Here is a 23781-nt window from a genome sequence, read left to right as displayed (position 1 = left end):
TCTGGAGCAGAGGAACAAGCAACTTGAGGATCAGCTAGCTGAGATAGAGTTGCAAATGATCAAGGAAAACCGGTGACACATTCTGGCAGCACAAGGCAGACCTATGGAGCAAAGAGACGAGGACTGGGAGTATGTGTTAGAGAAAGTGAACGTTCACTTGGAGTAGCAATTGGATAAAGCTAATAGGGAGAAAGACATGCTGAGGCGCATGAATCATCACTACCAGGCCCGAAACATGAGTTCCAAAGCAAGAATCAGGAGCCTAAAGGCAAAATTGAGCAAAGCGACAAAAGAGGCAAAGGAGGCAAAGGAGCAAGATCGGCTTCGAATCTTGGCTGAGGCTTCCTTGGCATAGCATAGCACTTCATAGGGAACCTCCAGCCCAAATTTCAAAAAATTTGGGCAAATTTTGGTCATAGGCAAATTTTTTGGACACAAAACAGGAAATTCCTCCCTGTGCGCCGCGCCACTGGTGCAACGCTAAAATTCTAGGGCTCTAATCGAGGAACGGCTTGCATATTTGGATTCAGCATCGAAAAATACATCTACTGGTGTCCGGGCAAGAAATTTTGACAATATCTGGGTCTCCTAAAGGTCAAAAAACGCCCAAAAATGGCCTCTCTGCCACTTTTTTGACACACAGAAAGCAGTGTTGGGAGAATGAAGATTTGGAGGGGCAAATGAGCAGAAAATTGGGAAATTCCAATGGGTTTAGAAAGTAGAGAGGAAATGCTTTCCAAAAAGCCCACTTGGGCACACTTTGAACACTTGAAAGTGCCCTAAAACAGGCTCCAAAGTGGCGCAACGCACACAGAATTTGGCGCGGCGCACAGAGGAAAAAACTGCCAATTTGCTCCTGTTTCGCGAAATTTCGGGTCGCGACTTCTCCAAGTGGGCCCGGTCATCTAGACTTCGATTTTTTGGCACCAAAGGCAAAATTTAAAGATTTTTCTCTCCAGATGGGCATCTATCCAAGTGGCAAAGGAATGCAAAGGGTCACCCCAGCCAAATGTCATGCTTGAGAGCACTGCACCTGTAGCTGATGGTTGGCTCTCCATCTCCATTTCGTAATGATTTGAGTAACTTCCCAACCCCTGGGCGTTCTATCTCTTCTCCACACATTCTATATATTGTATGCAAGTTATTTGCAAAGGGTTGGATGGCTTGTAACTTCTGGGAGACTGTGGGAAAGAAACTTTGTTTCTGCATTGTGTATTTTTGACAGAGAATTAATGAAAGGCAACAGCTCTGTTTCACAAGATTCTTGTGGTTGTGAGTGTTGGACACCTAATCCTAAACGGGTTAGTGTGGAAGCCGAATAGACCAAAGCAGTCCAAGAGACCTTGGGATCTGAAACCCAAGAGTCACATAATGTACTATAAATGTAAATCTCTTGTTAATAAAAAATGAATTGCATGATTTATCTTTCATATTTTCTCTCGCTCCCATGTGTGTTTAACATGGTATCGGAGCCATGATGTGTGGCCTGTGTAGTTTTCTCACTGTTTAGCAACTGGTCTGAGTTGCCTTGAATAGTGCTGGCCTAGTCTTCATTACGTGACCATTTATTTTATCTGAGCGCATCAGATCTGCAACTAGGCATTGTATTCCTACCTGCGGCCTATCAAAGTCTGCCCACTGGTATAACAGTGCTGCGATTTACCATTATTCCCTGACAAAACTGTGAATTTAGAGTGTTGGGCTTCGATATACGCAACTGGCCTCCATACGCTGCCCTCTTCACGCCGCTGGTCTCATAAACATTTTAGATTCTCTTGTAACTCCTATTTTCTGCCCATATTGCAGCACTGACACCTCCCTGACCTGGTAGCAGTGTTCTCTGCGTTTTTCTAAACGTTGTATATACGTTGGATCTGTAATCTGACATTGGATTTACGTTTGGAAGGTGAAACGGTTGTCAAATTGTGAACGACTTTGAAGCTCACCCCACACCAGTTGCCGTGTTCTTTACCCAGAATAATGCATTCAATTTGACATGATATTGATACCTGCACCCATGTCAACCGTGTGGCATTGCGTGCATTTAGTTTTGAAGATTTTCTCCGGCCTTACCGTCACCTGGAGGAGCCTCCGAGAAGGTCGCCATTGATTAATATCATTGATACTCGGCGTTACTGTCAGCAATGGTGTCGTGCTCGTTCTGCGACTGCAGTTCAAATCACATAAAAGAAGTGCAACGTCCCTAATGCCTCGACATAGTATCAGCGTAGGGTCGATTTTCTCTCATGATGTCGTTCATTGAAATTGAGTGTACGCTAGATTTGAATGCTAACAAATCGGAGGAACGAGATTTCAGAGGCTCTTTTCATATCAGATTTCAGAGCCTCTTTTCATATCAGATTGCAATGAAATTGTGTGGCTGTGGGGTCGACATATGCCAATGGACAGAGTCTGATGATGATGTTGAATTGACGGGCTAAGTGTTATGGTTGAGATTGCTCTACTAAGGCTACCGACAAATGAAACAATATAAGTTTTGAATGCAAAGCTATTATAGATGCTACCCATGAATCTATCGATAACGCCGAAGAGATAGAGTATTGTTTCTTTTCCATATAGCACGAGCCTTGTGGTACAGATGGCCCCGTCCTCGGAGACCCCTGTACTTCTTTCCTTCTGATGTAAGTCCAAGAAGCTCCCTGTGCTTGTGAACTGCATTACAGATCCAGTTGATTCGAGGATCATTTCGTATTACCTTGTGTGCCTCGTCAACCAGTATCACTTCATAATACTTGTAGGTGGAGTCCCGATTGATCCAGTAAGAGTTCAAAACTCTCAATACTCCCAGCTTTTGTCTGGCTCTCTCTTCTGCTAATACTGCCTTGCTGTAAAACGAAGTCCAGCAAAGTGTTGAATGCGTTGAAGGGGCTCTGCGGTTTTATTTTGGTATACACCGCCTTGGTATATGCGTTGAACTATACAACGCTCTGTGGTCTTTTTAAAAATCATGTAAAATCATTTGAATAATAACATTTGGTTATCTAGACCTGGCCACTTCTCAAAAATCAATGGGATCTGATCCACGATTTGGATAGTGCAATTCTGATGCAGATTGTGCTTTCCAAGTTCTATTGTGGATTGCCCATGTGGCTTATTTGCAGGATTGGGCAGTAGCAGTAGATCTATTTGGATTCTCTGGCGAAGATCAATGAAGGGCTTGCACGTTTCATGCCAAAAAGTACAAGGTACTTGGTGAAGATCAGTGCTTGGAATATATGTTTTAACAAAAACTTTTGAATTTCTTGCGTTGTGATTATAATATAAGTTCTAGGATTCGGCAAGGATACAATTTCGTGTAAAAAAAAAATAAAAAAATCGAATGTATTGATGGGAAAGAAACAGCACTGAGTGTCCAATTGGTGGATTTATTATTGGGGGTTGATCTCCGAGAACAGCATATAGCAGAGTTTGATACTGAATTAGCAACACTCAGGGCTTAATATATTGGATTGTTATTTGGTTATTGGTTCAGGGCTGATTTACGAGAGTGCTTCTGTACATGAAACAACGAATCTGGAACTCGATATAGCATTGGAGTGTTGCAATTGGTTGACGGATACAAACCCATGTCCCAGATGGGTGGGAAGTTAGCAGCAATTAGTATCCAATAATCGTATTTGTTGTTAAATAGGTTCGGGATATGGTGTTAGCAGTGATAAGTACTGAATAATCGGATTTATTAATTGGGTTTGCCTTTAGGTGGATCTATTAGAGCGCAATTCCACCTCATATTGTAAAATTTTTGGAATTTAATAACAGGATTGAAGTTTTACGATCAGGTCAAGGGTGCAATCTCATGTTACAAATGTCATGGATTGATGTGAACTTAGCAGCATTGAATCCCCAATATTTTGTGATTTTGGGATTGATCTCCTAGAGTGCTGATCACGATAATTTGAGGATCCAAGCAAGTTTGCAGTTGTTGCTGCCCCAATTGTGGCATTGTATTTAAAACCCATTATAGTGTCTGTCTACATATATTGATTCCCTGATTCATTTGCTGCACATTTATACAAGATATTGTTGTGTACTATTACTTTTCTGCATAAAGTAATAATTGTGATCAGTTTTTAAGGTGTAAATCTGACATTGAAGAAAAATGGCCAGAATCAGTGAAGTATTAGAGTTCATGAAAACTCTTATACAATCTACTGTTGATGACACATTACAGATCAACATAGGATCTCTCTCAAAAATTCAGACATGTCTACAAAATGCACAGGAAAAGATTGATTTTTTGCAGCTTGAATCACAGCTACAGCAAGAAGAGCTACATCAAAATAGACATCATTCTGAACCTGTTTCTATTCAGAACGTTGAGACTGCAACCCATCAACAACAAGACAATAATATTACAGTTCATTCAGATTTAGTACCCCATAAAGCAGCAGTTGTCCATGCAGATGCAGAAACTTAGCTTGCACTTCCCAAGCCCATCATCAGACCTTGGGAACAACTTGTCCACAACAAGCACAAAACTGGTCTTGGATATGACAAGGACCTGTCCTTTCATATTCCAGACTATGCCAAGCCCATTCAGTTTCAGAGTGCTGGATTCATTCATGACAGTTCACTTGCTCCTCATGACAGTTCACCTCCATCTGTTCCAGATTCTACTCCTCTTCCACCGCAACAACAACAACAACAACAACAACAACAACAACAACAACAGATCGTAAAATGCCAACACTGTGACCGAGTTGGCCATCTGAAAGATCACTGTTTTGATCTTCATCCATGTAAGCACTGTCATAAAACTAGCCATTCTTCACACAGATGCTTCAAAAACAAATGTCCTGCAAGAACAAAGATTCATCTTGGATGGATCGCTTCTTAGCAATGGGCATCAACAGCCAAGAAGATATTCCAAACACATGTTAGAACTTGTTCCATAGTATTGAACAGTCTTGCAGCTGAGTTTTCTCCATCATCTCGCCTTGTATCTGACAGGGGGGGAAATGATGGTCATCTACAAGCTTCAAAGTCACATCAAGCGAGCCTGAGCCACAACCTGCCACACCAGTTTCAGAGTTGTAGCCAGAGACAAAGATGCCCCTGAGCATGCCTTCAGTTGGCAATCTGGGACACTTCCTCTAGTAGAAGACTTCAGCTTCTTGCCAGTTTTGGAAGAGTTCCAGGAACAAAATTGAGAACACTTCCTCTAGCAGAAGACACTAGCTTCTTGCCAGCTTTGGAAGAGTTCCAGGAACAAAATTGAGAACACTTCCTCTAGCAGAAGACACCAGCTTCTTGCCAGCTTTGGAAGAGTTCCAGGAATTGCATTAAGCATTCCAGAGTTGTTGGTCATCCTTAAACCATCACAGGTTGAGACTTCCCTTTTCAGGTTGAAGTTTTACCTTTTATATGGGGTGAGACCTCGCTTTTATGGTTGAAGGTTTCCCTCTTTAAAACAATAGGATCACTTCCTCTAGCAGAAAACTTCAGTTTCTTGCCAGTTTTGGAAGAGTTCTGGGAACTGCACTAAGCGTTCCAGTGTTGGTGGTCATCCTTAAACCACTGCCCTTTTTACCAACATTTGATAGAGCACATTCAGCCTAGTGCTGCCATGCATTTTTTTGCACATTTTGTATTACAGCTCTCTTCTTGGACTCATACATAACCCTTCGGATTAAGGGGGGGGATGTTGGACACCTAATCCTAAATGGGTTAGTGTGGAAGCCGAATAGACCAAAGCAGTCCAAGAGACCTTGGGATCTGAAACCCAAGAGTCACATAATGTACTATAAATGTAAATCTCTTGTTAATAAAAAATGAATTGCATGATTTATCTTTCATATTTTCTCTCGCTCCCATGTGTGTTTAACAGTGAGTGTAGCAAATGTGTTCTTATGTTCCATATGTATCTTGTTATGTTTCATAATTCAATTCACGTTTCATTTCAGTGAAATTTTCTAAGTGAGATTAGGTAGAATTCAATTTATATTGCTCTGCCTGTGGGAAAATTTCATGTGCAGTGTTATTCTTCTGTTGAAAAGGATTCATGCGACTATGCCCTTTTCACTTTCTTCAGCAATCTTTCCATTCTGCGTCACCTTAAGCCGAAATTGCTGCTCTTTCCGCCTACCTTGCCTCACGGAATAATCTGTGCCTTCATATTCAATTCTCTGTTCTTTGCTGAGCGCCAGTCCCATATACATCCCAAAAGCTCGGTCATTCATAAAATTGTTTTCAAAATCTCTTTTCACTTACTAGCCTAAGGTAAATATTGCATTGTAAGTCATCTCAGATCATTTTTCTTATCCATTCACTAAGCATGACTCGAAGAGAGCCCTCTCCTGCTCTGGTAGGGCTAGCTACCAGACTGAGCGTGGTTTGTGGTTACCCTAATTTTTGCCTTCCTTCAGCCTAAGGCAGATTTAGGTGCTAACATAGTGGCGACTCCACTGGGGACAAAGTTGAAAATCAAACCCCCTTGTTTCATAATAATTCTAGGCTTTTGGATGATGAGCTTAGGATTGGAAAGGCTGAGTAAGTTGGTTGTGTCCCGTAATTTCTCTCAATAGCATGCTGGCTTCGAGACGATATACCAGAGCAAATCCAGACCCAGACCCTCCTCATATTTACGAAAATCCCAATTTGATCCCAAGACTCCTTCGTCAAGAAAGCACCATAACTCCCGTGTTCAAATTCCATTCATGTCCCGACATTTTTGAGTATCTTGAGGAGCTTGAGTTTGACGAACGATTTGAAATATCACTGTTTGAGTCTAAATTCGAAAGGGCTGTTGATTACACTGTCCCCAATTCGCAATTTCTTGTAGACCTTGAAACAGAAAGAGCTAATAGATTAATTAATAATTACATTGCCACACAGCCCCAAACTCCAAGTGCAAGCCCCTTGCAAACCGTGCACACTCCTCCAACACCCCCAAGGCCAAATCCACCGAGAATGATGGCTGCCCGTTTCGCACACCTTGTTCTGCCCCAAGTCCTAGATGACATGCCGAATGATTATCAAAGTAAAATCCCATTTTTTGATGGCACTCCTAACAGTATTACAGCTCAACAACATGTAGATAAAATGGCAGACTTCTGTGAACTTCATGAGATCGATGCAGAGAACATGGCAATGAGGCTCTTTGTTCAAACATTTGCAGGTGATGTGAGGAAATGGTTCAGAGGTTTGACGGCTACAAGTATCACTACCTTGGTTGAACTACAAAGACAATTTTTGAACCGGTGGGAGGTGAAAAAGAATCCCCTTCAAATTCTGGCTAAGTATGAACAAATCAAACGGAATGCCGGTGAGTTGGTCCAAGATTATTGTGTTAGATTTAATGCAGTCTACAACGAAATTCCAGACCATCTAAAGCCACCTGTGGGACTAGCAATGATGAAGTTTCCGGATGGTTTTGATGCTGACATGGCGTACCAATGAAGAGAGAGAGAACCGGCTACAATGGAAGACATGCAGAAAATTGCGGTCAGCATTGAGGCAAATCTGCTGTCCAAAAGAGCTAGAGCGAAAGCAGAGAAGAAAACCACAGTGAAAGAAGAATCTTCTTCAATGGATCAACTCCTCAAAAAGGTAGAGCAAATGCTTGAAAGGGTAAAACTTGACAAGCCAGAGCCACAAGTTAGGAATCCTAACTTTCGTGGTCAACAACAGCCACAATATAGGATAAGACAAAGAGATCAGCGAATTCAAGAGCAGACAACACAATAGCCGGTACAAACACCTTTGCAACAGAATTTTGTACATGGACCGGAGTTAGATGAGGACGAGAATGTAATAGGCGAGGAAAACCATCTCTTTACTCCAGATGAGCTGCCTACTTACATCACCGAAGAGGAAGAATGTACAGTAAATTCAGCTACACACCAAGATACTGATTTTATTCTAGCTAACGAAACCATGTTGGAAGAGGAATCGAAAGAATATCAAAGGGGGTATATGAATGCTTTGTCTGCACAACAGTAGCGATATTCCCTTAGAAACAGAGATGTGGCGGCCAAACCAATTTAGAAAAAGAAGGATGGTGAAACAACAAAAAATGATCCATCAGCTACACAAAGAAAAGGAAAGGAGGCGGTTGGTCCGGAGAGTAGCAAATCAAAACTAGCAGAACAATCACAGCAACCAGCCACATCAAAAGAGAAGGAAAGGAGAGAGATCCCAGTCAAAGAGGTAGAAAAAACTCCCGCTTTCAGCCTAGAGAATGAGATTTCTAAGCTAAAGGTATCCATCCCCTTGACTGAAATAATGAAGAACAACAGTTATAGATGACAGATTTTTAAAATGTTGAATTTGGACCCAATGTCAGACATGGTAAATGTGGAAGATGATAACCTGAAATGATTTTTAAACCAGCAACTAATGGTGAGTCTCCCGATAGCGATGTGCCACCCTTCTATATCAGTTTACAATTGCATGACTTTGTGCTACACAATGCCATGTTCGATTCCAGAGCTTCTCACAATCTCATGCCCAAGGCTATCATGGATAAGCTTGGTCTGGACATCACCCGCCAATATCATGATCTCTATTCATTCGATTCTAGCAGAGTAAGGTGCATAGGGCTCATCAAAGACTTAGTTGTGAGTTTAGATCAGCTTCCTATGAAAAACGTTATGATGGATGTAGTGGTAGCAGACATTCCTCCAAGGTTTGGCATGCTTCTTTCCAGGTCTTGGGTAGCGAAATTGAAGGGGACACTACAACTGAATTTCTCCTATGCAACAATCTCGGTGTTTAGACAAATGAGGAAGTTATATTGGGAACAAAAGATGACATATATGATCACAAGCAAGGAGAAACCGATAAATCATCCTATTAACTATGTACATACAGATTTAGAGTCTTTTGTTTTGCTTTTAGATAGTTTAAATGAGATAGATAGTCAGATAGTAGAAGCAGACGACATTCCGCGATAACCAAAAATTTCAGAGAAATATTGAAGAAAGAAGGACAAGAAAAGCAGCAAAAGATTGGGCAATTAGCTGAAAACGATGGACAACAAGTAAACAATGGATAGCAAACAGATTTCCAGCACTTGCAAGAAGACGAAGAAGGCTTGTGGACCATGGATTTTGATGGAGCAGTAGGGAATGATGGCGCTTGTATTGGTATTTGGGTATGTAGTCATTTCTCCGCCCCAAACAAAGTGCCTAGCAGCGTGAGAGTTTGCTCTTACAAGTTGGCCTTTGAATGTTCAAATAATGAAGTGGAGTATGAAGCTCTGATTGCTGGCCTGAAGATTCTTAGAAAGCTGAATGCAAAGAGGATTTCTGTATATGGTGACTCTGAGTTGGTGATAAAACAGGTCAGAGGTGAGTATCAAGAAAAACATCCGAGGATGCGGGCCTATCGTAATGTAGTTTTAGACATCTTGAAGCTATTTTTAGAATACACCTTGACATGTGTGCCACGTATACAAAATAGTATTGCTGATGCTCTTGCCAAGGCAGCGAGAAGCTTGAAGATCCCCATGAACTTCGGCAATAAATTTGAAATCCATGTCAAGCACTGTCCAACCATTCCAGACAATCAGCGATATTGGCAAGTGTTCGAAGATGATGAGGAGATTAAGGATTTTCTTCTCAACAATGGCAAGTTCAAAGAAACCTCAATCGATGTGGAAAATGATGAGGAAAAAGGGAATGGTACAGATGAAGTGCAGATCAATCAAATGGACGTATTACAACTGAAGAATAACATCATTCCCAAAGGCTTGATACCTCTAGAGGAACTTTTTGATCAGGATGATGTAGCCCGCAAGCCAACATTGCAGCCAACGAAGAAAGGTGTAGAAGAAGTCAATATCAGTATAGTTGCTAATCCAAAGTTGGTAAATTTGTCCAAAGCCTTACCGCCAAAGATCAAGGACAAATACATCAGTTTGATGGCTTCATTTGCAGATGTATTCGCTTGGGATTATTCTGATTTAAAGACCTATGATACGAATATCATTCAACACACAATACCCATCAAGCCCAATCAAAAGCCATTTAGACAAAAGCTGAGGAGGATAAATCCAAAGTTGCTGCCATCTATCGAAAAGGAGGTAAATAGGTTGTACAAGTCAGGTATCATTGTGCCCATCAGATTTTCAGATTGGATATCTAACTTAGTGCCTGTACGCAAGAAAACCGGTGAGATCCACCTATGCATTGATTTCAAAAATCTAAATAAGGTCTCATTAAAGGACAACTATCCGCTGCCCAAGATGGACCATATACTTCAGCGAGTAGTGGGGGCATCTCGTATGTCGCTGCTTGACGGTTATTCCGGATATAACCAAATTTTCGTCCATGAAGATGATAGGGACAAGACAGCATTCACCACTCCATGGGAAACCTTTCACTATGCCAAAATGCCATTCGGTTTAAAGAATGCAGGTGCCACATTTCAGCGGGCAATGGACTTGGCGTTTGCAAATGAGAAGGATGTGTTTTTGGTGGTGTACTTGGATGACTTGACGATGTTTTCAAAGTCTGATGAAGAACACATGCATCACCTAAAAATTGTCTTTCAAAAATGCAGGAAATATGGTCTATCGTTGAATCCTAAGAAGAGCTTGTTCGCCATGGAGGAAGGAAAATTACTTGGGCATATCATTTCAAAGGATGGCATCCGTATAAACCCACCACGTGTGCAAGCAATTCAACAAATCGATCTGCCTAGGAACAAAAAGGAGATACAATCATTCAATGGTAAGATGAATTTTCTGCGTCGCTTTGTGCCTAATCTTGCAGAACACTTGAAAGAAATGACCAACATGCTTAAGAAGGACAGCCAGGTGAAATGGACAGATGAGGCTGTAAAATCTTTCAACTTGGTCAAATTGGCCCTTTTTTCAGCTCCAGTTCTAGTCAACCCGAACTACACTCAAGATTTCATATTGTTTTCATTTGCTTCTGAGCACACTATGGCAGCGGTATTATTGCAGAAGAGAGGTGATCATGAAAGACCCATTGCATTCTTCAGCAGGGCCATAAGGGATGTAGCTTTGAAGTACAACATCATTGAGAAGCAAGCCCTGGCATTGGTGAAGGCATTGAAGGATTTCCGGGTATATATCCTACACTCTCACATTCTGGCCTATGTTCCTAATACTGCTGTAAAAGATGTTTTAGTGCAGACTGATCCAGAAGGGAGAAGAGGCAAATGGATTGCAGCCTTGCTAGAATATGATGTGGAGATAAAGCCTACAAAGCTGGTCAAAGGGCAGGGGTTGGCGAAGCTAATGGCTGAATCAAACTTGCATGCATTGGACATAAATCTGATCGCTGCCATGTCCGATGAGAATGAGGAAGGAACTTCAATTCAGGTATCCGAAATGTTTGCTTTGTCCCCATGGTATTCTGATATAATATATGTACTGAAAAATCTATCACCACCACCCGGCATGACTAGAAACAAAGCGAGAACACTCAAATTGAACGCTGCCAAGTTTTGTATTTTGAATTCTGCAATGTATTGGAAAGATCCCGGTGGCATTTTGTTAAATTGTTTGGTGGAAGAGGAGGCAAAGAAAGTCATGGAGGATTTCCACGGAAGAGAGTGTGGAGGTCATCTTTTTTGGAAGTCAACAACGAACAAAATTTTTAGAGTGGGGTACTACTGGCCTACTTTGTTTGCCGATGTGCATAAGATGGTCAAGCGCTGTCATAAGTGTCAAATTTTTGAAGGAAAACAGAAATTACAACCTTTACCACTTAAGCCTATTGAAGTGAGCGCTCCCTTCCAGTAGTGGGGGTTGGATTTCATTGGGGAAATTCATCTCGCCTCTTCTGGACAGCATAGGTGGATCCTTACAGCGACAGAATATTTCGCAAAATGGATTGAGGCAGCCCCTACCAGACAAGCAACGGACACGGTAATCATTTCATTTCTCGAAAATAACATCTTGTCTCGCTTTGGTTGTCTAAACAAATTAATCACTGATAATGCAGCAGCTTTCAAATCGAAAAGGATGGTAGAATTTTGTCACAAATATCACATAATTTTGGGTCATTCAACTGCCTATCATCCGCAAGGCAATGGATTGGTAGAATCTTCGAATAAATCTTTGGTCAACATCATCAAGAAGCTGCTGGAAATAAATAAGAAGAGCTGGAACAAGAGGCTGGTCCATGCACTTTGGGCAGATCGGACCAGTCAAAAAAAGTCTATTGGTATGTCACCGTTTGAGCTGGTTTATGGAGTGGATACAGTATTTCCCGCTTCTCTTGCTGCCTCGGTGGTCAAACTTCTTCAGGAGGCCGACAGTGAGGAAGATCCCATGCAGAGAAGGCTGAATCAAATGATCCACTTGCAACAAACAAGAGAAGAAGTTTTCAAAAACACATCCAAGTTGCAGGAGAAGATAAAGAAAATCTATGACAGAAAAGCAAAAACGGATAAATTTCAGTTGGATGATGTGGTGCTGAAGTGGGATGCAAGGAATGAAGAGAAAGGCAAGCACAGAAAGTTCGAAAATATGTGGAAAGTTCCTTTCAAGATCGCAACATATAGGGGGTAGAATGCCTTTCTTCTGAAGGAGATGAACGGGGAAGACTGTCCTGGAGGGTCGATCAATGGTCAGCTGCTCAAGCGGTATCATTGTTGATCTATTAACGCTGCTTCCACTGTCATTGTAAATACCATTTTTATTTCAGTTTGGTTTCAGTATGTAAAATCAATTTTTTGAGTTATTCCAATTGTTAAGTTTGAGTCAATTTCTTGGTTATTCCAGTTTCATAAACAAGTTAGAGTCCTGTGTTGTTTATCAAAATGATGACTCCATAGCCCAATGGACAAAAGGAACTATCTAGCTACTCCAGAGATTTGCTGTTCTTGGCACCTCCAAGGAGATACCATCCCCCATTGGAGCCAATGTTAGAGTCGGTCTGGTCAGCCCTCCGTCAGAGTTCAAAACTCTTTCTGCATCTCAATTTTAGGTGTCCTGCTCCATTCACTCAGCTGAATTTCGCTAGGGACATGCCATGATCTGACAGAGAAAGTCATGCTACTCATTTTCCCTCATCTCTGGCCCCTGCTGGCTCAGGTCTTTGTCCATAATCATCAAAGCTCATGACAATCCAGGTCTGGTCCTATTACAGGACAAAGTCATTTTTATTGTTTGGGTCTAGGAATTCATCAGTTGGGTCTCTGAAAACATGTCCAGAACAAGCCATGCAGGCCAAAGGGAGGCCTTACACAGCTATGGTTCAGTGAGCTTCACCTTCAAAGTGGAAAGACTTCGACTCTTCTTACAAACTCTGTTTTGAAGAAAAGTCAAACAGGTCATTTATGACAGAATTTTCCAAAAATGCACAAGTTTATTTTTCAGATGCAGTCATGGTTTCTAAGGCAAAATTCCCAGTCACACAGTCCCCGCAAAGAAATGCCGAAAATCCCATCATGAGAGCCAAAATTTCAAAGAGAAAATGAAAATTAGGGTGTTTTAAAGTCAATGAAAAAGGTGCAAAACACAAACATTAGAAAGTGGGTTTTCAATGAAGAAAAAATCAAACCCATCTCTCCCAAGCCTATATATACTTGTTTTTGCCCAAATCAAAGCCATTGTGCTCATGTAAGACTTGGAGAGACATTTCAAAGGTGAGAGAGCTAAATCGTGAGAGTTTGGGTGAAGGAGAGTTGGTTTTCAAGGAGCGTAGCGCATACACCAGGGAGCGTGGCGCACACAGAGGGCGCGGCGCACATGCAGCCTACCCGCCATTCAGTTTTTGCAAGGGCGCGACGCACACCCAGCGCGCGACGCACTGGGCTTGGCGCGCGACGTACACAACCAGGGCATAAAAACAATGCAAATCATTCCAAATCTCAGTGAAGGCTAGAAAATCAAGAGGTAGGCCCTGTTGACACCTTTCCTCTCTCAAAGTTGTCAATGATTTGGTGTGCATAAGATATTTAAATGGTACCCCAAAAGCACAAGATCGACCATGAAAAAATCATCCAGAAAAACGAGAAATGGGGTTGCAAAATGTGATGATAAGCACCAAGGTTCTGCTCCCCTCCCCTTGTCCCCTCACTCTTCATCGTTCCCACCCCCATTCTGTCATGTTTCCTAAAGAAACGACCCTAAAACCGCCCTAAAACCCTCTCCCCTATTTTCAAGCAAATATTGGGTGAGTTTACAGTGCGCAGCACACACACGAGTGGTGCGGCGCAGTGGAAGCCTGGCCACAGTGCAAAATCGCCACTGGCGCGGTGCATACCCGGCGCGCGGCGCACTGGGCAGAGCGCGCGGTGCATAGACATATAAGCCCAAAAATTATTAAATTGCCCAGAATTTTTGTGAATAACCCTCAAAATTGGAGAGGTAGCCCAACTACCTTCACCATTGGCATTTAAACTTGAAGAGGAATGTGATTTTGATGACCATGAATCAAATGTAAAATTTTTCTAAAAAAGTAAAGCAAAGATGACACAAAGAAGGTCAAGAAGCTAGGGTTTTGCTATAGTGACAATATTGCTAAAGTATGCTCCTACCCTACCTCTATCAGCTAATTCCCCTGTAGCAGTTTCCCCTAATAGTCACCCTAGCTCCACTGTAATCATATCTATTCGTTCCTGTTATTCCTATAGCTCAAAATATCAAAACCCTACCCCACCAACACCATACCCCAAAACACTCCCAAATCCCTGATAAATTTCTCCTTTTAAACCCTTATTCCCCTTTTCATCATTCCCCTCCTAACACTCCCCTGTTTTATTGTCCCCTTGGTGACAGATTGTTCAGAGCATTTACCAGTTCTATTGGATTCAGAGGGAAACATAAAACTCAGGGTACAAGCAGTAGTAATGGCATCAGAAAATTCATCAGAATATGAGGAGGGGACCCACAGTGACACATCTTCAGGAGAGAGGGCCCATAGGAGACATCACCGGAGTGGCAGACATCTTAGAGATGAGCCAAACACCCTCACTGAGCTGCAGGCATGTCCACTCGCCATGTCTTGTTTCCAGTACTTGGCATGTTATGAATTTTGTCAAAGGGTGGCAAATGTCAGAGTCCATCATGAGTTGGCCCGCCTTTTTGCACTTCATCTACAGGGAGGTCAATCTGTCCTGGCAGGGGTCACCTTCACATTGACATCGGAAACCATATCACTGGCAACAGGAATACCGAACATTGGAGAACAGTGGCATAAAAAAAGGAAAGTGGAGAGGCATCATTATGAGCCTTACATCAAGAACAACTGCTTGAGCCAGCTCACCAGAGTTTTTCCATTCAGATTTTTGAGGGATGAGTATGCCCCACTCATGAGATTGATCATGAAGTATTTCAGTTGCGAGGGGAGGTTTTCTCGCCTCTATGCCTATCATATCAGGTTGCTCATGCACTTCACCAGGGTACGGATGATGAGCCTCCCATTTTTCATTTGTAGCAACATTGAGAAGATGAAAAACTTCATGCAGCGCAAGACCCCTCGACAGCAGCTAAACAATGTCTATCATTTTACTCTCATCCGGATTTTGGTGGACCATCAGTTGGGATTACAGGGTATTGCTTGGGAGGACTTCAGCTCCGTGATTTCTTCAACGCTCCACCGGTGGTATCAGAGGCAGAGCATGAGGTGGGAGGTCCTTCACATCAGTTTGAGCGCCATGAGACTGCCACCATGCCAGTATACATTACATACCACAAGGGCAGTAGACCGTTGATCGCAGCAGCAAAGCGAGTGTTATCTCCACCCGGGGTGGAAGGGGCCTCGCTTCCGACATCAGCACCACAGGAGCAGGGTAAGGGCAAGGAGCCAGTGCAGGAGGAAGGGCCCTCAGGTGAGCAAGAAACCGAGTTTGTTCTCCTCCAGGATGATGAGACAGATGTAGAACCTACGAATGCTGAGCTGGGAGAGATCATTCAGGAGCAACAATCAGTGATTGAGAACTTATCCCTGGACTTGGAAAGGGCAAAGTGGAACATGCAGTATCTGGAGTAGAGGAACAAGCAACTTGAGGATCGGCTAGCTGAGATAGAGTTGCAAATGATCAAGGAAAAACGGCAACACATTCTGGCAGCACAAGGCAGACCTATGGAGCAAAGAGACGAGGACCGGGAGTATGTGTTAGAGAAAGTGAACGTTCACTTGGAGCAGTGATTGGATAAAGCTAACAGGGAGAAAGACATGCTGAGGCGCATGAATCATCACTACCAAGCCCGAAACATGAGTTCCGAAGCAAGAATCAAGAGCCTGAAGGCAAAATTGAGCAAAGCGACAAAAGAGGCATAGGAGTAATATCAGCTTCGAATCTTGGCTAACGCTTTCGCTACACAGCATAGCACTTCATAGGGAACCTCTGGCCCAAATTTCAAAAAATTTGGGTAAATTTTCGTCACAGGCAAATTTTTTGGACACAGAACAGGAAATTCCTCCCTGTGCGCCGCGCCACTGGCGCAATGCTAAAATTCTAGGGCTCTAATCAAGGAACGACTTGCATATTTCAATTCAGCATCGAAAATTATGTCTACTGGTGTCCGGGAAAGAAATTTTGACAAGATCTGGGTCTCCTAAAGGTAAAAAAGGCGCAAAAATGGCCTCTCTGCCACTTTTTTGACACATAGAAAGCAGTCTTGGGAGAATGAAGATTTGGAGGGGCAAATGAGCACCAAATTGGGAAATTCCAGTGGGGTTAGAAATTAGACAGGACAGGCTTTCCAACAAGCCCACTTGGGCACATTTTGGACACCTACAAGTGCCCCAAAATAGGCTCCAAAGTGGCATGACGCACAGAGAATTTGGCGCGGCGCACAGAGGAAAAAACTGCCAATTTGCTCCTGTTTCGCGAAATTTCGGGTCGCGACTTCTCCAAGTGGGCCCGGTCATCTACACTTCGGTTTTTTGGCACCAAAGGCGACATTTAAAGAGTTTTCTCTCCAGATGGGCATCTATCCAAGTGGCAAAGGAATGCAAAGGGTCACCCCAACCAAATGTCATGCTTGAGAGCGCTGCACCTGTAGCTGATGGTTGGCTCTCCATCTCCATTTCGTAATGATTTGAGTAACTTCCCAACCTCTGGGCGTTATATCTCTTCTCCACACATTCTATATTTTGTATGCAAGTTATTTGCAAAGGGTTGGCTGGCTTGTTACTTCTGGGAGACTGTGGGAAAGAAACTCTGTTTCTGCACTATGTATTTTTGACAAAGAATTAATGAAAGGCAGCGGCTCCATTTCATGAGATTCTTGTGGTTGTGAGTGTAGCAAATGTGTTGTTATTTTCCATATGTATCTTTTTATGTTTCATAATTCAATTCACGTTTCATTTCAGTGAAATTTTCTAAGTGAGATTAGGTAGAATTCAATTTATATTGCTCCGCCTGTGGGAAAATTTCATGTGCAATGTTATTCTTCTGTTGAAAAGGATTCATGCGACTATGCCCTTTTCACTTTCCTCAGCAATCTTTCCATTCTGCGTCACCTTAAACCAAAATTGCTGCTCTTTCCGCCTACCTTGCCTCACAAAATAATCTGTGCCTTCATATTCAATTCTCTGTTCTTTGCTGAGTGCCAGTCCCATATACATCCCAGAGGCTCGGTCATTCATAAAATTGTTTTCAAAATCCCTTTTCACTTACTAGGCTAAGGTAAATATTGCATTGTAAGTCATCTCAAATCATTTTGCTTATCCATTCACTGATTGTGACTCGGAGAGAGCCCTCTCCTGCTCTGGTAGGGCTAGCTACCAGACTGAGCGTGGTTTGTGGTTACCCTAATTTTTGCCTTCCTTCAGCCTAAGGCAGATTTAGGTGATAAAAGTAGCACAAACCATAATCACTAGTGCGACGCAAATACCTGAAAACCCGCTTCACTGTTGTCCAATGCTCCTTTCCTGGTTTTGGCATAAACTTGTTCAATACTCCCACTACATGTGTAATGTCTGGTCTAGTACAAACCATTACATACATCAGGCTACCGACTGCACTTGCATATGTAACACGGGACATGTCCTCTTCCTCTTCTTGTGTCTTGGGACACTGTTGAGCAGATAAGCTCACACCTACAGGAATAGGAACCTTCACTGGTTTACTATCCTGCATTTAAACCTCTTCAGTATTGTCTCAACATACTTCCTCTGGTTTAACCAGAGCTTCCTCTTTGCTCGATCTCTTTTAATTTCCATGCCCAAAATATAGTTTTTAGCACTAGGATCTTTCATGTCGAATTTGGAGGACAATTGGGTCTTCAAATCTGGATAATTTCTTTGTCATTTCCAACAAACAACATATCATCCACATACATGACCAGATAAATAACACGGTCACCAATTAATTTAAAATACACAGAGTGATCTGCTTTGCTTCTAGTGAAGCCAAGTCCCCGTATAAATGTATCAAATTTCTGATACCACATCCTTGGTGACTGTTTTAACCCATACAGAGACTTCTTTAACTTGCATACCAGTTCTTTCTTACCCTTCGCTGCAAAGCCTTCAGGTTGCTTCATGTAGATTTCCTCTTCTAGATCCACGTGAAGAAATGTTGTCTTCACATCCATCTGTTCTACCTCAAAATCAAAAGCAGCAACAACAGATAAAAGTAATCTAATAGAAGTTACCTTGGAAACAGGAGAAAAAATATCACCAAAATCAATTCCCAGCACCTGGGAATAACCTTTTTCTACCAACCGAGCTTTGTATTTCTCCACTTTTCCTTCCGTATTTGTCTTCTTTTTGAACACCCATTTGCTGCCAATGGGTTTCCTTCCAGCCGGCAACTCCACCAGATCCCAAGCCTCATTTTTGTGCAAAGATTCCATTTCATCATCCATGGCCTCTTTCCAGAGTTTTTCATCCTCTGAATCTACTGCTTCCTTCATAGTTATAGGATCATCGTCAGTAATAGATAAAGCAAAATTTGAATATAAAGCAGATGGACTATACCTTTCAGGCTGCCTTCTTTCTCGAACTGATCTTCTCACAGCGGGAGTTTGTGGCTCTTCATCTTTTAATTCCTCCTCTGCTATAGAGTCTGATTCTTCCTCCTTTAGCTCAAACTCTATCTTCTCAGGTTCCTTTGGTTGGACTTCATGTTTAATAACATCTTTCACCTCTCTGAACACCACATCTCGGTTGTACACAACCTTCCTTGTTATTGGGTTCCAAAGATTTATAACCTTTTAAACCATCCTTATACCCAATAAAGATGCACTTTTCAGATTTACTATCCAACTTGGTTCGTTTCTCCTTTGGAACATGTACATATGCGTCACATCCAAATACCCTCAGATGTGAAAGAGAGGGTTTCTTACCAGTCCATACCTCTTGAGGAGTCTTATCCTCCAACGTTGATGAAGGTGACCTGTTGACCAGGTAACATGCAGTATCCACTGCCTCTACCTAGAATTCCTGTCCTAACTCGACACCACTGAGCATGCTTCTTGCCCTTTCCATCAACGTCTTATTCATTCTTTCTGCAACTCCATTTTGCTGAGGTGCATATGGAGTAGTCTTTTGTCGTGCTATACCACACTTCTTATAGAATTCTTCAAATTCCTTGCTGCAAAACTCTCCACCATTATCTGTCCTCAACACCTTTATCTTCTTCTTTGTTTGATTTTCCACGAGAGCCTTAAATTCTTTAAACCTGTCAAAGGCTTCAGATTTCTTCTTAAGGAAATATATCCATGTATTCCTTGAGAAGTCATCTATAAATGATACGTAGTACACAGGCTTACCCAATGATGGAACCTTCACAGGTCCAAACACATCACTGTGCACAAGTTCTTATATCTATTTCGCCCTCTTACTACCAGAGGGGAAACTCACCCAATTCTGCTTCCCATATACCCAATTTTCACACAAATCAAAATCTAGAGAGCTATTACTCATACCTTCTACCATACATTTACCATGAAGCATTCGAAGCCCCTTCTCTCCAATATGTCCAAGCCTTTGATGCCACAACATGGTCTTCTCTCCAGAGACCACTATATTTTCTGCTCCACTTCCAGGAACCACAGAACTGTTGCATCCATCAATAATAGTGCTACCTTGTAGCTTGTGCAGAGCTCCAATTCAAACTCCCCGCATCAATACCAGTGCTCCCCGAACCATTTTGCAGGTATCCTTCTCGAACACTATTTTTACACCTGCATCATCCAGCTTGCTTACAGAAATCAGATTTCTATCTAATGCAGAAATATGTAGAACACCTGGAAGCATTCTAACCCTTCCACCTTGTAACTTCAACTTTACTTTTCCGCGACCAATGATTCTAGCCTTCCTATCATCCCCTAAGAAGACATCATCACCATCGTATTTCTGATACTCGCAGAACCACTCTCTATGGGTAGTGAAGTGAAAGGATGCACTTGAGTCAATCAACCATGCCTCATGATCTACATGTGTACTTTAAGAAGACAAGTACATATCCCCACCTTCCTCTGAGGTGGTTTTCGCCTCTACAGAAGGAGCATCATCAGATCCTTTTCCTTTGTCAGGAGCTTTAGATTTACAGTCCCTTTTGAAGTGCCCTTTTTGTCTGCATTTCCAGCACACCACCTTTATAGGTTTTCCTGGAGATTTAGATCTCCCACTTGATGACTTATTTTTGTTTCTGTTCTGGGACCATCCTCGTACAGACAAGGCATCACCATTCTGGCTCTCCATATTTTTCCGTCTCATTTCCTTCGTCAGCAAGGATGAGACTATTTCATCAAAATGCAAGGCAGCTGTATTGCTACCTATTGCAATGACCAGACTATCCCACGAATATGGTAGAGAAGACAACAAACTAATGCACTTATCTTCATCTGAAATTTTAATATCAACAGATGCTAACTGACTTACCACAGTATTAAATGCGTTCAAATGCTCTATCACCGAGTCTCCATCTTTCATCCCTAGGTTATACAACTTTTTGTGCAGGAATAGTTTATTCACCAGAGACTTAGATTGGTACAAAGTCCCTAACTTGTCCCACAAAGCCTTCGCCGTAGCTTCCCCTGATACATTCAACAATACTGAATCTGAGACACACAATCGTATTGTGCTCTTTGCCTTCCGATCCAACTTCTTCCGTTCTTCATCGGACACTCTTGTTGGTCTAGTACCTAGATCTACGACGATCCACTGATCTTTATCCACCAATAGATCCTCCATCTTGAGTTTCCACAACTCAAAACTCTGTGCATTAAATTTCTCGATCTCTATCTTTCCACTACTCTTTATCTTCTTTCACCACCATAATCGATCTTGCAGATCTCCCACTGAACAAGGTCTACCACAGGCCCAAGCGAAACCCCTCAACAACAAAGGCGTCCCCTTGAAGGCAAAACTACTTTGATACCAAATGTAGGTTTTAACCCCATACAAAAATTACCTACATATGAATTCTAAAACACAAAAAATAAACAATGTGAGAGAAGAGCACATAAAACACATATACACAAATATTTATCCCTGGATCCCAAAACTGGGACTACTAGCTTGATTTTTGTTATTGTTCCTTTCAATGTTATAATACATATTTATACATGCCGAAGCATGCAATACCATGGAACGAAAACCATCACGTCCAATACCATGGATCAAAAACCATTGCGTCCAAAAACATGTGCGAAAATCATGCACAAAACCATAGGTGGGTCCGCCCAACCTAACATAGGTTCCAAAACCAAAATTTTCCAGGGCACTGCCCCGGACCCCATAAAGTGGGGTTATGGGTGCGGCTCAAACCCCATGTTAACTACGTGGAAAGAATATAACACAACCCAACATGGTGATGAAGTCAGGGTGAGTAAGCCAAACATTTTCTAACCTGAAAGGTATGCTCCTTGGAGTGCCAATAAAAGAAGCCTCTAATTGAATACGCCAGTGATCCGATCCTCCAAAAGGAAGGATAAAAGCATTCAAGTTAGGGCCAAAGAGAAAGATGTTCTCCAAGATGATGAATCTATCTAGTTTCGAGGCAACTTGGGAAGCTCCTCCCCTCTTATTGTTCCATGTGAAGGTACCATTTGTCGTTTCCAAGTCCACTAGCCTCATGTCGATTAGGAAGTTTTGGAAAGCAATAGAGTCTCTTCCTATTGTTCTAGTTCCTCCTTTTTTTGTTTTTTTTTGTTTTTTGTTTTGTTTGTTTGTTTGTTTGTTTTTTTTTTTGTTTGTTTGTTTGTTTGTTTGTTTGTTTTTTTTTTTTTTTCATGAGAGATTTGATCACGTTGAAATCTCCACCCAGAATCCAGGGCATTACTGGGTGTCTCTCCCTAAGCTCCGCAAGTGAAGTGAGAAGCTTGAGTTTGTCTTCAGGTTTTTGAGGACCATAGACATTTGCGACCATATAGATTTCCTTGTCACCCAAAGGTTGGATAACCATTGAAAGGTAGTTCATGGAAGCTTTAGCATCCAGAACTCCAAATTTCTGAGGGTTCCAAAGAGTAAGAATCCCACCCACCGTATTATTGGCTTTGAATTCTAGGTGCTCATATTTACTAAGCCATTTGCTATGAATCTCCTGGACTTTATCTATCGAACATTTTGTTTCCTGTATAAACACCATATTTGGGTTTTCTTCTTTTATTCTGTTGCTGAGATTCCTTTGTTTTATTTTACTTCCTAGACCCCTAATATTATAGGTTGTGAGCTTCATAATGATGGGTTTTTAAATGAGTATCTGGTGAGATCTTTCATCTTACCTGAGTTGAGCATGAGTTTCCCACACTCTGCTAGCAGCTCATTTTGTCTCTTCCTTCCTCTTTTCTTGTTGGGTTCTTGACTAAGTGTCCTAACGCTTCCTCCATTGATTTAACCCCTCTATGTTCCTAGCTATCATGCTTTCTTTTGACTCCAGTGGTTTTTGTCTGAGATCTCTAAAGGAATAGCTGTTGTACTCTATCAAACTCCACTTGTGGTAGGGAGTCTATCCCTTTGTTGGTTCCTTGGTATAAGAATTTTTCTAGATCAAGATTCTCCCTCTCAAGAATCTCCTGTGGTTCATGGTCCTCTGTTCCAAATTCACTTGGGGTCATCTCCTGGTCCCTGCTTGATTCCGTATTGCTTGGTATAGTCTCCCTTTGTTCGTTGTTTTCCTGTATTATTTCCATACCGTTCTCCTTTTCCTTCTCTGTGGGATGGTTGTCTAGCGTATCATCTTTTCGAATGTTCCCTCCTTCTTCTTCTAAAATATCAAAACTATTGCGACTTGGTATCTTGTTCACACTGGGTTTCTTTAGGTACTTTCTTCCCCCTCCTTTCCCTCTGCCTCCCATCTTGTTGAATCCTTCAGGACCTTTGCCTGTATTAGTTCTCAGATTATCCTCCCTTTTGTTTTGTGGGCAGTCCCTAAAGAGATGCCCATGTTCATGACATTTCCCACATCTAAAAGGGACATGTTCATAGTCCACCGCCTGTACCCATTCCTCATCGTATACTTCTAGGACAACTTCATCCGGAGAGCTCCTGATAGATCCATTTCCACACATATTCATGCGAAGGAGGTATATTTACCTTGCAGAGTTTCCTCTGATATTTTTAGAAAATGTCCTAATTTATTTCCTATTGCTTTTAAGGATTCGAGCAGCCAATAATCTAGAGGTAAGGAGTATAGTCTTATCCATATCGGGACCAATGTGAACGTTTCTTTTTCCAAGACAAAGTTCATCACACAGGGTCGCATGTATAGGCCTACAACAACATAGAAATAGGGTTCTCCTTCAAACACTCTGTCTTTGTCCTCTAGGCTAGTGAAAACCACTGTGAAGAAACCCTTGGACCCTAGATGCAGATTTATTTCTCCCTTTGGTTTCCAGTGTTTCTTATCCATGTGTACAAATTATTCTCTGTAGGCCATATA

General features: G+C 42.0%; 1 long non-coding RNA gene across 1 annotated transcript; it reads left to right on the top strand.

The window, feature by feature from the left end:
- The first annotated feature begins 3016 nt into the window (after positions 1-3016).
- Positions 3017-3557, top strand: LOC149236247 (uncharacterized). The gene is made up of 2 exons (XR_016268386.1): positions 3017-3206; positions 3494-3557. It is a non-coding gene; the product is annotated as an uncharacterized LOC149236247 (long non-coding RNA).
- The last annotated feature ends 20224 nt before the right edge of the window (positions 3558-23781 follow it).

Source organism: Pinus tabuliformis, chromosome 8 (assembly GCF_031772625.1).
Source record: "Pinus tabuliformis cultivar Carrire ecotype Pingquan chromosome 8, CPIR1, whole genome shotgun sequence".
Taxonomy (NCBI): Eukaryota; Viridiplantae; Streptophyta; class Pinopsida; order Pinales; family Pinaceae; genus Pinus; species Pinus tabuliformis.
This window is presented reverse-complemented; position numbering and strand designations above follow the sequence as displayed.